The sequence below is a fragment of the Lynx rufus genome, unplaced genomic scaffold, assembly GCF_022079265.1.
Source record: "Lynx rufus isolate CCGP_SWC_20201006 ecotype Redwood Valley unplaced genomic scaffold, mLynRuf1.p SCAF_2, whole genome shotgun sequence".
NCBI classification, from domain to species: Eukaryota; Metazoa; Chordata; class Mammalia; order Carnivora; family Felidae; genus Lynx; species Lynx rufus.
In genome coordinates this window covers 222,586,593-222,602,163 of record NW_025814834.1, presented here as the reverse complement: position 1 = coordinate 222,602,163, position 15,571 = coordinate 222,586,593, and the positions used below count along the sequence as shown (strand labels likewise).

The following is a 15,571-nucleotide window of genomic DNA, read 5'->3' as shown; positions in this document are numbered from 1 at the left end:
CCTTTACTATTCTTTGTGCTACAACTGTCATACCTATTACATCTGCATACATTGCAAACACAAGAGATGTTTTAATTTTTTAAAAAATATGTACTTGAGGGGTGCCTGGCTGGCTCAGTTGGTTGAATATCCGACTTTGGCTCAGGTTATGATCTCGAGGTTCGTGAGTTCGAGTCCCACATCAGGCTCGCTGCCATCAGCGCGGATCCTGCTTCGGATCCTGTCCCCTTCCCTCTGCCCCTCCTCCACTTGCACACTCTTGTGCTCTCAATAATAAACATTAAAAATAAATTAATTACTTAAAATACGTACTTGAAAGAAAACATTTCCCCCAGATATTTACCATTCCTGATGTTCATCATTCACTCATAAGATCTGAATTTCACTTTGGTATTTACCTTCAGTCTACAAACACTTCTCTAGCATTTTTAGCAGTACACATTTGATAGCAACAAATTCTATCAGTTTTCCTTTCTCTGAAAATGCTTTCATTTCACATTCAGTCTTGGAGAGTACAGAATTCTGTGTTGACAGTTCTTTCTTTTTAGTATTTTAGGGTGCAATACCACTTGACCCTGGCCTCCATGTTCCCTGATTCAGTCTTTGCAATGCTATACTATATGTGATATGTTGCTTCTCTCTGCTTTCAAGATTAAAAAAAAAATTGGGGTTAGGGGGTGCCTGGGTGGCTCAGTCAGTTAAGCGTCCAACTTTGGCTCCAGTCATGATCTCACATTTCATGGGTCCGAGCCCCACGTTGGGCTCTGTGCTGACAGCTCAGAGACTGGAGCCTGCTTCAGATTCTGTGTCTCCCTCTCCCACTCACATGCTCTCTCTCACTCTCCCTCTCTCTCTCTCTCTCTCAAAAATTAAAAATTTTGACTAATTAAAAAAATTAGTCAACATTTGTGATTTCTGTTTTTTTATCATAGCCATCCTCATGGATGCAAAGTAGCATTTTCCCTGATGATTAGAAATGCTAATCTCTACTTTTTATTTGGAGTATTTAATCCATTTACATTTAATGCAGTTATTAGAGTATTTTAGTTTAAATCTACCACCTTAATGTTTGAATTCTGTATTTCCCCTCTGTTCTCTGTTCTTCCTCTCTTTTTCTGGGGGGGGGGTGAATCAAGTTTTTAAAGTCCATTTTATTTCCTCTACTGATTTTTTAATTCTCCCTTTTTATGCTATTTTTTAGCGGTTCCTCTACAGACTAAATATGCATATCAAACTCATCATTGTCTATGTGGTCTAAAAAATACTCTTGTACTTCATGAGCAATGTGAGAACCTTTACAGCAGGCCCCAGACCACCTCCTACCCCTAGAGCTCTTGTTGGCATGTCTTTTACTTCTACATATGTGAGAAAATTCTACAACAGACTGTTATTATTTTTACTTCAGTTAATAGTCTTTAAATAATAGTTAAAGATGTATTATATATATTTTTTTCAATTTTGGGTACTTTCACTTGTTAAATTGAGAATTTCTGTAGAACTGCATCATACTTGGGCAGATGTGTAAAACATATTATTTGTTCAATGTTGTAAAACAAGCCATATTCATTGGCTCCAGCTGAAAAACTCTCAGATGCTAGTTTAGTATGGTTGGTGAGCAGAGGTTCTAGAGCTAGAGGCCAGGCCCATTCCTTACCCTGCCTGTACTTGCTGTGGGATCTGCTGTAAACCTGTTTTGTCCTCTTTAAAACAGGTTGATAATAGGCATTGTTGAGAGGGTAAAATGAGTTCTTGTATGTAAATCACTCAGAGTGGTGCTTGGCACACAGTCAGTGCTATATAAGCATTGTTCTTGCTGTTGTTAGATAGTGAACAGATTCACGTCCCTTGGAGAACCAGGATCTACAGCAAAAAGAGACTTGTTTTTTTAATGTTTATTTATTTTTGAGAGAGACAGAGTGCAAGCAGGGGAGGGGCAGAGAGAGAGGGAGACACAGAATCTGAAGCAGGCTCAAGGCTCTGAGATGTCAGCACAGAGCCGGATGCAGAGCTCGAACTCCTGGACCGTGAGATCATGACCTGAACTGAAGTCAGATGCTTAACCGACTAAGCCACCCAGACACCCCAACAAAAAGAGACTTCTTGATACTTCTCAAACCAATATGGCATGAAAGGCCAGCCCTAGCTTCACATACAGTCTCTAACTCGTAAAATAACACTTCATAGGAGACTAAATGTCAGAATATTATTTATTAATTTGGTTGTTCTTTGAAGAATGCTTTAAAGATAAAAGGGGCTATTAAAGTAAGGTAAGTGCAACTTATTATCTCAAATTTATCTTTTTGCAATTAGATTCATATTCTTATCCCATAAGAGTGTCTTTTAGCATGCATCCTTAGTTTACTGTCCTGAGGCCCACACGAAGCCTGTCTTTATCTAATTCCTGCCCAGTGAAGATGATATTCTAGGGGCACAGCAGTTCCCTGCAAGTGTTCTGTTGCTGACAGCTGTAGTGCTTAGGAAACGACACCTGTGCCCCCCATTTGGAAACTAAAGTTGCTTTGGTTTCTGAATACAAAAGCCATGCAGTTCTATTTCCAGTATGGAAGAATTGGCTTCTAACAAAATGACTCTCCCACTGGTAATTATGCATTCTGGACAAAAACAGCTACCTGAAGGCTCTGAACAAAAACAGGCAGATTTTGAGGGCAGTTTAAACTTAAAGGAAGTAGCCCGGAATGCATTTCCTGTTTTCGTGTCTTTACCCTGAGGGCAGCACAGTCATCACAGTGGTGGTATTAGGTGATGAAAACTCTGATAGAAAGCCCACTATCTTTCTTGTTAGAGAAACCAGGAGAAGGAGCTGGGCAACCAGTGCTGCTAAAGAGTGAGAGGAGAAATCTGAGAAAGAGGGATTCTGTGTATAAACTCTGCTCAGATTTCCAGCCAAGTCTTGAACTGTCTGTGTGCAGTCCGGGCTGAGAAGCCATCTGAATTGAGATCTGAGCCAGAACTTATCACAGGTGTCACAGAATTTGCATTTTGAATCTAATGAAAGTAGTTGCATGCTTAGGCAAAAACATTAACTCTCTTCAGAGGAATATAATCAAATCCAGAGTCTCCACAACATAACATTTGCAGTATATAGGATACGATCCAAAATTATCAAACATATGAAGAACCACAATAATACGAGCCATTCTCAAGGGAAAAGACACACAACAGATACTAATTATATTATGACCCAGGTATTGATCAAACAAACACTTTAAAGCAGACTTAATAATTATATCCAATGAGATAAAGGAAAATACACTCAAAATGAATAAAAATATAGAAAATCCCAGCAAAGAAATAGAAGATATATATGTATATGTACACACACACACACACACACACACACACACACTTTTAATGAGCAAAATGGAAATTTTAGAACTGAAAAATATAGCATCTGAAATAAAAACTTTACTAAACAGCTTAGTAGAATGGGAGTGACAGGAAATACTTGGTAACATCAAAGATTGATAGAAATCATAGTCTGAAGGAAAAAAAGAGAAATGACTGGGAGAAAACCATGAAGAGCGCCAAGAGGGGTATAGGGGCCAATACAACTGTATGAAACATCTAACACATGGGTAATTATACATTCCAGAAGAAGAGGAGAGACACATAGTGGAGCAGAAGAAATATGTGAAGAAACAATGACTAAAACCTTTCCAAATTTGGTGGAAGACATAGATGGGACAAATATAATAAAGCCACACTTAGACACATCATTTTCAAATTACTGGAAACTAAAGATTAACTTTAAAAATCTTGAAAGGAGGGGCACCTGGGTGGCTCAGTCGGTTAAGGGTCCGACTTCAGCTCAGGTCATGATCTCATGGTTCGTGAGTTTGAGCCCATGTTGGGCTTTATGCTGACAGCTCAGAGCCTGGAGCCTGCTTCGGATACTGTGTCTTCTCCTCTCTCTCTCTCTGCCCCTCCCCTGATCATACTCTCTCTCTCTGCTCTCTCTCTCTCTCTCTCTCTCTGTCTCAAAAATGAATAAACGTTAAAAAAAAACTGAGCCACTCAGGTGCCCCAAGAAGATAAGTCAATTTCAAATACGTATGCACTTAATAGAAGGCTTCTAAATACATAAAGAATAAGGTGGCAGAGTGAAAAGGAAAAAGACAAATCTACAACCATGGTTGAAGACTTTAACATCCCTCTTCGAATAACTGATTAAGTAGAAAACAAAATTAGTAAGGATATAAAAGATTTGGGTAAAATTCTCAACTAACTCAACTCATAATTGTAGAACATGACACTCCACAAAAATGGAATACACATTCTTCTTAAGTGCAAACAGAATATTTACTAAGAGATCACATGCTAAACCATAAACAAATACCAATGAATTTCAAAGGATCAAAATCATAGAGCATAGTCTCTGACTACAATGGAATTATATTAAAAATCAATAACAAAAGATATTTAGAAAATCTCCAAATATTTGGAAATTAAACAATAGACTTCTAAGCCAGTCACGGATGAAACAAAGGTAATTTCAAAACATTTCAACAGAAAGGGGGGAGCCTGAGCGGCTCAGTTGGCAAAGCGTCTGACTTTGGCTCAGGTCATGATCTCACGGTTTGTAAGTTCAAGCCCCGCATCAGGTTCTCTGCTGTCAGCGCAGAGCCTGCTTTGGATCCTCTACCCCACCTCTCTGCCCCTCCGCCACTTGTTCTCTCTCAAATAAATAAATAAATAAATAAATAATAAAAGCCCATTTTAACAGAAAGATCATGAAGTGTAACATATCAGATTTTGTGTAAGAAGCTACAGCTATGCTTAGAGGGAGATTTATAGTTTAAATATTTATGTAAGAAAAGAAGGCACATGTAAAATAATTGATCTATGCTTCCATCTTAAGAAGATGAAAAAGATCAAATTAAACCCATGTTAGGGAAAAGAAAGGAAATAATAAAAGTAAGAGTAGAAATTAATGAAATAGAAAATGGACAAAAATTAGAAACAAAAGTAAAATCAAAACTTGGATCTGTGAAAACATCAACATCACTAATTATCAGGAAATGCAAATCAAAACCACAATGAGAGATCGTCCTACATCTGTCAGAACGGCTACAACAAAAAAGACAAGAAATAACAAGTGCTGGTGAGGATATGGAGACAGAGGAACCCTGGTGTACCGCTGGCGGGAATGTGAATTGGTGCAGCTATTGTGGAAAACCGTATGGAGGTTCCTCAAACAATTAAAAATAGAACTACCATATGATCTAGTAAATCCACTCCGGGTATTTGCCCAAAGAAAGCAAAAACACCAGTTCAAAAAGGTGCACGCACCCCATGCTTACAGCGGCACCAATTACAAGAATTACAACAGCCAAGGTACGGGAGCAGCGCAAGTGTCTCCACAGGTGAGTGGAGAAGGAAGGGGGGAAACGTGCACAATGGAATATTGCTCGGCCATTTGCAACAACACGGATGGAGCTTGCGCAAATTACACTAAGTGAAACAATCAGACAGAGAAAGACAAATAGCATATGATTTCACTCATATGTGGGATGGAAGAAACAAAACAGTGGAAGAAAAAAGAAAAAAAGGGACAAATAAACTCAGACCTTTTTTTTTTTTAAGCTTTATTTATTTTTGAGACAGAGACAGAGTGTAAGTGGGGGAGGAGCAGAGAGACAGAGACACAGAATCCGAAGCGGGCTCCAGGCTCAGAGCTGTCCTCACAGAGCCCGACGCGGGGCTCGAACTCACGAACCGCGAGATCATGACCTGAGCCAAAGTCGGACGCTTATCCAACTGAGCCACCCAGGCGCCCCAACTCAGACTTTTAAATATAGAAAACTGGTGGTTGTCAGAGGGAGGCAGGTGGGGGATGGGTAAAATAGATAAAGGGGATTAACTTCCAGTTACAAGATAAGTAAGTCACCGGTGGGAAGTACAGCACAGGGAATGCAGTCAATAGATTGTAGACGTGCTGCCCGGGGACAGATGGTGACCTCACTGACTGCAGTGAGCACTGACACTGAGTAACATAAGAATTGTTGAATCACTACACTTTGCACCAGAAACTAATATAACACTGTATGTTAATCATACTTCTATAAAAATAAATAGATAAAACTGACAAACCTCTAGCAAGAATAATCAAGAAAAAATATCAATACAAAATATCTATATCAGAAATGAAAGGGGAGAAATCACTATAAATCCTACAAACATGGCAGGATAATCAGTCAGTATTATAAACAACTTTAAGTCAATAAATTCAACAACTTAGATGAAATGGTCTCATTTATTTAAAGATAAAAATTACCAAAAATGATACAAGATGAAGCAGAAAATATAAATAGCCTTATAGCCATTAAAGAAACTGAATTCACAATTTTAAAGCTTCCCCCAAAGAAAACAACCCAGACAGTGTCTTCACTGATGAAGTCTATCAAATATTTAAGGAAGAAGTACCAATATTACACAAAGTCCTTCAGAAAACAAAGAGAAAACATGTCCCAGCTCACTTATAAGGCCAGCAAGACTCAAAGATAGTCCAATATAACCCGGATGGAAATCAGACAAGGACACTACAAAGAAAAAAGTACAGACTACTATCCTTCATGAACATCAATCCAAAAACTCTGACAAAATATTAGCAAACTGTATACAGTAACACATGAAAAAGGTGATAGAACGTGACCAAATGAGCTCCTTTCGGGACACAAGGCTGGCTTGCCACACAAACACCGGTTGTTACAATCCAATGCTTTAACAGATTAAAGAAGAAAAACAATCATAGGACCTTTTCAGTAGCTGCAAAACAAGCTTTTGACACAATTTCAGGATCATTCATAAAAAAAACTCTCAGCAAACGAAAAATAAAAGGCAACACCCCCAACCTGATAGAAGATACCTATAAAAAACCTACAGCTGAAATATAGGACATTCCCCCTAAAGACTGAAGGAATCAAGATATCCAATATCCTTGGTGCTAGTCCGTATAATAAGGAGAGAAAACAAAGAAACTGTCTCTGTGTAGATGGCATGACTATTTATATGGAAAATCCTAAGAAATCTACAGAAAAAAGCTAGGATAAGTGAATTTAGCAATGTTCTAAGAACATACAAATCAATTGTTATTTCTATATACTAGCAACAACTATTTGGAAAATGACAAATAAATACAATTTACAATGGCATTCAAAAACATAGTTTGTGGGAATAAATTTATTTTAAAATATGTAAGATCAAGGGCACCTGGGTGGCTCAGTCGGTTGAGCGTCCAACTCTTGATTTCAGCTCAGGTCATGATCTCAGAGTTCACGGGTTCGAGCTGACAGTGCGGAGCCTGCTTGAGATTCTCTCTCTCTCTCTCTCTCTCTCTCTCTCTCTCTCAAAATAAATAAATAAACTTATTTTTTAAAAAATAATAAAATACAGGGGCACCTGGGTGGCTCAGTCGGTTGAGCGTCCAACTTTGGCTCAGGTCATGATCTCGCGGTTCGTGGGTTCAAGCCCGTGTCGGGCTCTGTGCTGACAGCTCACAGCCTGGAGCCTGCTTCAGATTCTGTGTCTCCCTCTCTCTACCCCTCCCCCCGCTCATTCTCTGTCTCTCTCTTCTCAAAAATAAATAAAAACAGGGGCACCTGGGTGGTTCAGTTGGTTAAGCGTCAGACTTGGACTCAGGTCGTGATCTCACGGTTCATGGGTTCAAGCCCCACATCAGGCTCTGTGCTGACAGCTCACAGCCTGGAGCCTGCTTCAGATTCTGTGTCTCCCTCTCTCTTTGCCCCTTCCCCTGCTCATGTCTGTCTGTCTGTCTCTCTCAAAATAATAAATAAGCGTTAAAAAAAAAAACTGGACCTGTACTCACATAGTATGAAAACTAAGAAATGGATCATGAAGCTAAATGTAAAATCTGAAGCCAGAAAAAGCCTCTAGAAGAAAATATAGGGGAATATCTTGTGACCTGGTTAGTCAAAGACTTTTAGAAAGGACGCAGAAAGTATGAACCAAGAAAGAAAACCGATTCATAAATTAAACTTTACCAACATTAAAAACTTCTGCTCATCAAAATACACCATCACAGTGGACACAAGACTAGGACTTGTCAAAAGCCGTAGGATCATGTATCACAGAGAGTAAAGTTTAATGTACACAAATCAAACAATGTTGGGGATCTCAAGACAGAACACAGACTGTGACCAATGGTTCTAACTGGGTCACAAATATATGACAATACACCGAAGGGGATGCAAAACAAGGAGCTGACCTCAGCACCCCTGGAAAACGGTGTTTGACTAAGAAGCTAAAGATCCAAAGAACCACACTTAAGCTGCACTCAACTTGGTAAATTTGTTTCTCGTCGGGGTGGAATGTGGGTGAGCAGTTCTGAAACTGCCTCTGTGTGCACCTTGGGGCTAGAGATAAGAAACCGATGGCGGCTGTAGGAGCCGGGTTCTCACAGGAAGGTTACACACACACACAGATCACAGACACGCACACACAGATCACAGACACACACACACACACACACACACAGACCACAGACGCACACACAGACACACACAGAGACCACAGACGCACACACACACACAGATCACAGACACGCACACACACACACACACACACACACACAGACCACAGACGCACACACACACACACACACACAGACCACAGACGCACACACACACACAGATCACAGACACACACAGATCACAGATCACAGACACACAGATCAGACACACACACAGATCACACACACACAGATCACAGACACGCACACACAGACACACACAGAGACCACAGACGCACACACACACACAGATCACAGACACGCACACACAGATCACAGACACACACACACACACACACAGACCACAGACGCACACACACACACAGATCACAGACACGCACACACAGACACACACAGAGACCACAGACGCACACACACACACAGATCACAGACACGCACAGATCACAGATCACAGACACACACAGATCAGACACACACACAGATCACACACACACATACACATAGACAAACAGTCGCACACGTTATCTAACTTCATCCACCAACAAGACCTCAGGCCATGACAGCTGCAGCAAGCCGCACACCAGTGCCCAGATCTTGGCTTCTAAACACCGTCCTCCAGTAAAAGACACCAGGGCTCCTTGGAGACGTGGCTGCCGCTACGGCTGAGGCGGGCACACGACGAGATGAACCTGGAGCCCCCGGCAGGGCCACAAAGTAAGGCGGTGCCCCCGAAACAAGCAAATGAAAGAGCCCCCAACGGCCAGGGCAAAACAACACAGTGCGGGACTGGACCCCAAGTACACGACACACATCCAGGAGTCCCTGCTGGTGGAGGGGACCGCTGATAAACGTGAGCACGTGGGGGAGACAGAACTCCTCCCTCCAGAATTCCAAATACTACAGCGGTTCTTCCCCGCCGCTCCCCGCCCCCCGCCCCCCGGTCCCGGGAGGGAGGCACAGCTTCGTCCCCAGCCCCGCAGGGAGACCGCCTCACTGAGTGGCTGCTGCCCAGGAAGACAGGAGGGACACCCGGCAGGCACCACCCGAACCAGGTGACCGGCCAACAGGACCCCCTGATAGGATGTGACAAGAGGGCCACCTCACCTCTGGGGTGTCCTTTCCCCAAGCCACAACCCCCCTCTGACCATGAGAAAACACAAGAGACAAACCCGAAACGAGGGACATTCGACACAACACCTGTGCGGTCCTCCTCAAAACTGTCAAGGTCATGACAAAGCAAGAGAAGCTGAGACACACATCCCGGAGGGGACAAAGAAGCTGCGACAACTCAGCGCAGTGTGGGACCCGGACAGGGACGCTGTGGACCTGAGTGACACCTGCCGTCTGGAATGTGAGCACTGCTATTCTCAGTTCTGAAAAATGCACCATAGTCACCTAAATGTCTGTAGTAGGGGAAACTGGCTATCTTTAACACTTTCCTGTAAATCTAAAACTCCTCCAAAATTTTTAAAGTTAATTTTTAAGATGTAACATTAATAAATGAATAAGCAAGTCAAAGAATGAGAGATATTTGCAATATGTATCTGGCAAACCATGTATCCAGAAGATAGAAAGGACTTTCACAACTTGGTAATTTTTTAAAAAGGGCAAAAGACTGGATCAGACATTTCAGAAAAGAGGTGTGAGCAGTAATGAGCAGGTGGGAAGGTGCTCAGCATCACTAAGCTCAAGGAAATGCAAATTAAAGCCACCCCGAAACACTGCTCTGCTCAGTAGACCCAACCCAGCAGCGTCACTCCCAGGGATTTTCCCAAGAGAAAGGAAAGCACACCCACAGATGTGCACAATGTCCATAACCTCTTTAGTCACCTAAGCCAAGTGCCACCACAGGACTGATAGGTGCACTGTGGCACATCCCAGGAGTGCTGACACAGCAACATGGAGGGACTGGAGCCAAGACTCCAAGATGCCGGAAGATTCCAGAGATTCCGTGTCTGGCTCAGCCTCCTTCCCGTCCTGCAGATGGTAACTTCTTTCGGTGTCACACAGCCTTCCCTGTGCCTGTGACCAGATTCCTCTCTTCTCTCCTAAGGGCACTAATCCCACCATGGGGTCCATTCTTGTGCCCTCATCTAACCCTGACCACCTCCCAAGGGCCCCACCAGCGTCCAAATACCAAAACACTGCGAGTTAGGGCTTCAACATACGGATTTGGGGGACACACCATTCAGTCCACAACACGAGAGACCTTTCCAGGATGACAGAAATGTTTTCTATCATGATCGGTGGGCAGGTTACACAGCTGGGTGCATCTGTCAATAACTGCATGTGAATTACACCTCACTAACCGACTGAATAGATGTGATTCGTCCTGATCGTATCAGAGCGAAAAAGTTAAGTAACTGGATAAAAATATTTCTACGTGGCAATGAAAAATTTGGTGAGAATTAATTAATTTATTTAAAAAAATTTTTTAATGTTTATTTTTGAGAGAGAGAGAGAGAGAGAGAGAGAGCAAGCACGAGCGGGGGAAGGGCAGAGAGAGGGAGACACAGAACCCGAAGCAGGCTCCAGGCTCCGAGCTGTCAGCACAGAGCCCAACACGGGGCTCGAACTCGGAACCGGGGAGATCGTGACCTGAGCAGAAGTCGGATGCTCAACCGACTGAGCCACCCACGCACCCCAAAACTTGGTGAGAATTTAAATTGTACTGTATGTTCTCTCACAGCTCATTTTTCCTTAGAACTGGTTTCAGTGAAGAAATAAAGCCTCCAGGCCGCTGTGACCCTAAGCAAGTAATGTATCAGGGCTGACTGGGTGGGGTTATCTGCGGTCCCTCCATAAGGAGTTAGGGCTGGGGGGAGGACCCTGCAAAAGGCTCTTCACCCAGAGTGAGCACACAAGTGCTCACTGCAGCTCGCTTCCCTGAGCCTCCAGGCAGCTGTGGCAGGACAGGAGAGTGGGGACAGGGGGTCACCAGCTTCAGGCTCTGAGGCACTGATGAAGCACAACACAGGCCCGTTGCCCACCCCTCCCCGCCAATCAGAGTAGGTACTGCCGATGGTCTTCTCAGCAAGCAAAGGAAGCCAACGTGGAACTCGTCTCTCGGGAAGACAAGAACCGTTGAGAACTTACGAACATGCTTCCCGATCTAAAAGTCCCATCTCGAGCTGTGATGGAAAATAAATGCCGTCCACGGTTTGACCGGATAGAAAGGAAACATTCCGGTCTGTTGACACGTGTGGCCGATGCCACGAATGCCACGTGGCACCCACTGCCCACCATTCTGCGGCCTCTGCACACCTGACAGGGGTGTGGACCCCTGCAGCCTCCGCCTGGGGCCTGCATGCGGGAAAACCACTCAAAGGCATCCCTCGCCTTGGCGGTGCGGAACTCTCAGCGCTGTGGTGACTCCTTCATGCTTCTAATGAGTCACGTGATTGATCGGTCACAGCTTGTCTTGGAGGACAGAAGTAAGCGAGGGGCTGGGAGGTGCCTTTGGGGTCCTGCGGTGCCCCTGTGGACCAGCCCACTCAGGTGATCACCCACCAATGCATCTGTCTGCTCTGCTCCGGGGAGGACTGTACCAGGGCGGGGGCATGTGTTACGAAAAGAAACTTTTTGGATAATTCAGATTCTATCTCCTTCTAGGAACTTCTGAAAACAATGTGGCCATTAAGATTCTGCCTGAACACAGACTACTTATCCAGTGGCTCCTGGCTGGGAGCGGGAGTGGGAGTAATCCAGGCGGGCTCCCTGACCACCCGGTACGGGAACCCGTCCAGGCCTTCCTCAGGTTAAAAACCACGAGAAAGATGAAGACCTAGGTCAGCATCCTCCTTATAATGTAGCAATACTAAGAAAAACACAAAACGAAAAACGGGGCCAAGGCTGACACCTTCGAATCAAACGAAACCGTTAAGAATTGTCAGAAAACAGGTTTTTGGGCAAAGCTGCATTTGCCAAAATGCTACTCCTTCAAACCCTTGAAAGGCCGTATCCGAATGTACCCTAGTGACCTGCTCTTAAGTTACACCGGAACTAACACATCAGTCAAATTGTTACGGTGGCAACACACTCCTCGAAAACCTGCATAACGACTCAACCTTGACAATTTCGTGGCGATAAACGGTCTAATAGATCCCGCAACCTCCAGGGAGAGTGCCGGTGTGAACACGGCTTCCAAGGACAGCCGGCGGCCTCACACTCCCCCCACCCACCCCGGCCTGCGTTCGGTCCTGAGGGCGAGACCTCCTGGGGCTCCGCGGCTTCGGGGGCGGGGGAGGGGGCCTGAGTCCAGCTACCGACGGCCTCTCTCAGATGACGACTCCTGCGGGAGGTTCGGTAGCCGGAGGGGAGCCGGGTCCCCGCGGACCTTTGTCCGGGTTCCGCGCCCCACACCGCGCCGGAGACCATCCGGCCCGGGCGTCCGCGCCCCAAGGCCGCCCCCGGCGCCCCTGCCTCCGCCCCCGGTCCGCCCCCGGTCCGCCCCCGGCCCTGCAGACCGCGCGCCCGCCCCCGGCCCATCACTCACCCCGGCGCCCTTCGCGTTCCTCTTTCGTACCCCCCGCCCTCCAGGCGGTCGCGCCTCTCCCCCTGGGACTTGTAGTCTCTCCGCCTTCGTAGTCTCCGCTCAGCCTTGTAGACTCCTCTGTAGTCTCTCCTCAGCCTCAAACTACAACTACCGGCGGTCCTCGCGAGAGCTCCCTCTCTCCAGATGGGTTCCGGCACAGGGTTCTCGCGAGGCTGTGGGAGGCGCGCGTGGAGCAACCTAGAAAGTGTAGTCCAGGGCACCTAGGTCCTAATAGCTGAGCCATGGACAGAATGGAAAGGAGGGGAAGAACTACACTCCCCAGGAGTCCTCGCGCGCCGGCCATCTTTGGCGTTGCCAGGAGACCGGGAAAGCCCCGGGATGCAAGCCAGCAGGTGGCGGCGCGCGAAAGGCAATGTGTTCCGCGGCCCCGCGTCAGCAGGGACGGGTGCGGGGAGTCAGCGTCGGCGCGTTACCCTAGAGGAAGTCCTGGCTAACTGGGGCTTCGGCCCATGTCCGCTTTAGCGGAGGCTGCCTGGAAATGAAGACCGCCAAGTCCGTCCCCAAGGCGACAACGTTTATCAAATACTGTCGGTTTTAGGCGGGGGATAGAGAGCTCCAACGTGTGGCTGATTCTAGGGCTACCTTTCGGTTTTACGAGAGGAAATGAGAACAGGTGTGACCCTACACACATGACAAGGTTACGTGACAGGAACATCCGCAGAGGACAATGCCATTTTATGATTTGTCTGGAGAGTAAGCCGACTAGCCCACTGAAAAGCAAAAACTCCTTTGGGAAGCGAAGACGTGTCTCCTAATAAGCCCGCTGTAAAATCTACACTTCCTACCTCAGGTCTGGGGTGCCCCTTCAAGACCTTTCAGACCCCTGTGTCCTGGCTGTCTGGACGAGAGGCCAGCCCTTGGCCCCAGTGAAGAGCTGGGGAGAGACTAGGCCTTTGAAATGTTTGCTCTTTGTGGAATTCTTGATGTGAAGCCCTAGAAAGGAATCTTTGTTCTTGGCTTACCTTGCAGACCAGTTTTGCTGCTTTAAAGACCTTGGTCAGCTTTCATGGGTGATGCAGAGCCTTTCTCACAGGGTGGGGTCGGGATTAAATAGGATATCTTAGTGGTTGGTCCACACCAAGGCTGGCCTTTCAAACCCCCCCATCCTCCCGCGGGCATGCAGAGCTGACCCCTGGAGAAAGGGTATGCCAAGGAGCTTCCAGGAGAAAACAGAGTAAGACTGACTGCTCCCCTTTGTATGTCCAGCATGGTTATACCTTCCTGATGGCCCTCCAGAGCACAGCAGACAGGAAAGGACAAAGGGGGGGGGGTCAACATGAATAAGGAGTGGCTGCTTTCCCATGGGGCTGAGACCGGTTTTCCTCAAGGGCCTGTAAGTGAACCGGGAGAGCTACGACCTCAGCCTGAACCAGGAAGGGCACCCATTGCCCAGCACAGGCACAAGGAGGCACCCAGGCCTCACCTGCACTTGCACCTCGCTGCGGATAGGAATAGATGGAAAAGAGACAGGTGCCAGCCGGTGGGGCCAGTCAGACTGGTTACTCTTCCCACTAGACTACCCTGCGGCCATAAGGACTCATGGATGGGGAGGGGGCTGTGACTGCTCCCCACAATGAGTTCCAAAGTCCATGGGATCTATGTGTCTAGTGTGCTGGGTTCGCTTTGTGCCAACAGGATGACCCCGTGGCTGGTGGAATTTCCACAAGTGTGGTCTCAGGCTCTGCTTCTGAGCTGCCCCCGGACAAAAAGAACAGTTGTGTGCATCCTGCACACTCACAGCTTTTCAATAGATAGAGTCTCTCGTGTGCTAATAAAAGGGTTTGGAGCCTGCCAGCCTTCCTAGGGGTGTCTGAGTGAGAGGTGAGTGTGGGTCAGGGTTAGGAGTTGCAAGTGTACTGGGGCGTGGGTGCCACAGGACTCTGGCACCCGGGGCTCCCCAGCTCTGGGACATCCATGCGACCTCCTTCCCAGCTGGCCTCTGTGCCTGCGTCCTGGGTGTTCTCTTCCCTTCAGAATGCACCTTAGGACATCCTTCCCAAGTCTGAATGTCCAGACTTTTCAGCGAAAATAGAGTGCTAGCCTTGCAGCATAAGGATATTTCCAAGCAGGAGTATTGAGAACAGAAGCGAGAGTCCTTTTGTGTCTCTTTCTTGGAAGACGGCATTCTCCGAGCCTTTTTAATTGGAGGTGGGAGTGCTGCCCAGGGTGCCCCTCGGGGGCCTCTGTGGCAGTTGACGTGTTACAGGCACGGCTGTCAGGTGTGCAGGCCAGTGTTCCAGGGACAGACTTGCCGTGAGAGCGCCAGGGGCCGACGGAGCTGGCCAGAGAGGCTGCTGTGGGAAGGTGAACGCGGGCTGTTCCTGCTAGGCCCAGTGGTGGGCTTCGGCCTTTCTGAACATTCTGGTCCTGATTGGTTCCAAGCTGGAGGGCAAGGTCAGGCCCACGGCCCCAGGAAGCTGGTGGAGGTGTAGGGGGAGGGGTCCCATGCAGGAGCTATACCCGGGGTCCACCTAAGGGTTAGGGCTCTGAGGGCAGGAACTGACCAC

At 46.5% G+C, this 15,571-nt stretch overlaps 1 protein-coding gene across 7 annotated transcripts in view; it reads right to left on the bottom strand.

The window, feature by feature from the left end:
- CUNH1orf159 (chromosome unknown C1orf159 homolog) overlaps positions 1 to 13,104 on the bottom strand; it is a 35,482-nt gene extending 22,378 nt beyond the window's left edge. For 6 of the 7 annotated variants that reach the window (XM_047084023.1, XM_047084027.1, XM_047084030.1 and 3 more), the window contains exon 1: positions 13,005 to 13,104. The gene's annotated coding sequence lies outside the window, so the exon portion shown is untranslated. The remainder of the gene's footprint in view (positions 1 to 13,004) is intronic. The other variant, XM_047084022.1, reaches the window with a different exon arrangement.
- Positions 13,105 to 15,571: the final 2,467 nt, after the last annotated feature.